We start from the raw sequence: 699 nt of genomic DNA, 5'->3' as shown, positions 1-699 counted from the left end.
AGCTTTTGTGCTACACGGGGGTAAAGTTTGCAAAAATAGCTCCTTTATTTGGAATCCAGAATTCAGGTTTTGGTCAACATCCCTGAAATTTTGGCAAGAAGAACCTACTTAGCTGTACTAATCTACTTGACCAGTACGTACCTTCTCCATTGATCTCCTAAGTTCAGGATCACTAACAACTTGGCTCCTCTTGGAGTAAAGTTCCGCGGCAGATACACCTGAGATGCCAAATATAACCTGCACAAAACAGTTACAAAAATATTAGATTAAGAAATCTAAATTGTATTTTGATTCTTTCTCTTGTTTTTTATTAGCTACCCTTTTTTTGTATTATTAGTAGGCAAGTTGAAATTGAGAGATTCAGCATTTTCAGCAGACACGAAAAACTGGGAATGCAGACTTGGCCTTAATTTTCTGATCTCACCACTTTTATAGGACGACATTTTTGGATAGGAACTTGGCCTTTTTTCACATTTGTGTTTTTGTGGGTTGTAATAAATGGGACGGGTCTCGTAGGATTTTGTAGAAAAAAAAACCCTCCTTTCTGTAGGAGGGTAAATAATTACTGAAACGGCTTACCACATCATTAAACACGACATTGAGGCACTCCAGACTACCATCCTTTATCTGAGCGGGGAGCTTCCACGCCCCTTTCCCCACCGACAACTTTTCCACAGATACCACCTTGCATGATTTAAA

The 699-nt window shown here is 39.1% G+C and overlaps 1 long non-coding RNA gene across 1 annotated transcript; it reads right to left on the bottom strand.

Annotated features, from left to right (window-relative positions):
- Nucleotides 1-142: 142 nt before the first annotated feature.
- On the bottom strand, nucleotides 143-699 carry LOC113473401. Its single transcript, XR_003395381.1, has 2 exons — nucleotides 580-699; nucleotides 143-237 (listed from the first exon to the last, which is right to left on the bottom strand). It is a non-coding gene; the product is annotated as an uncharacterized LOC113473401 (long non-coding RNA).

The sequence above is a fragment of the Diaphorina citri genome, unplaced genomic scaffold (genome assembly GCF_000475195.1).
Source record: "Diaphorina citri unplaced genomic scaffold, Diaci psyllid genome assembly version 1.1 scaffold29011, whole genome shotgun sequence".
NCBI lineage: Eukaryota > Metazoa > Arthropoda > Insecta > Hemiptera > Psyllidae > Diaphorina > Diaphorina citri.
Note: the sequence above shows the minus strand (reverse complement) of the source record. Positions and strands in the feature narration are given on the sequence as shown.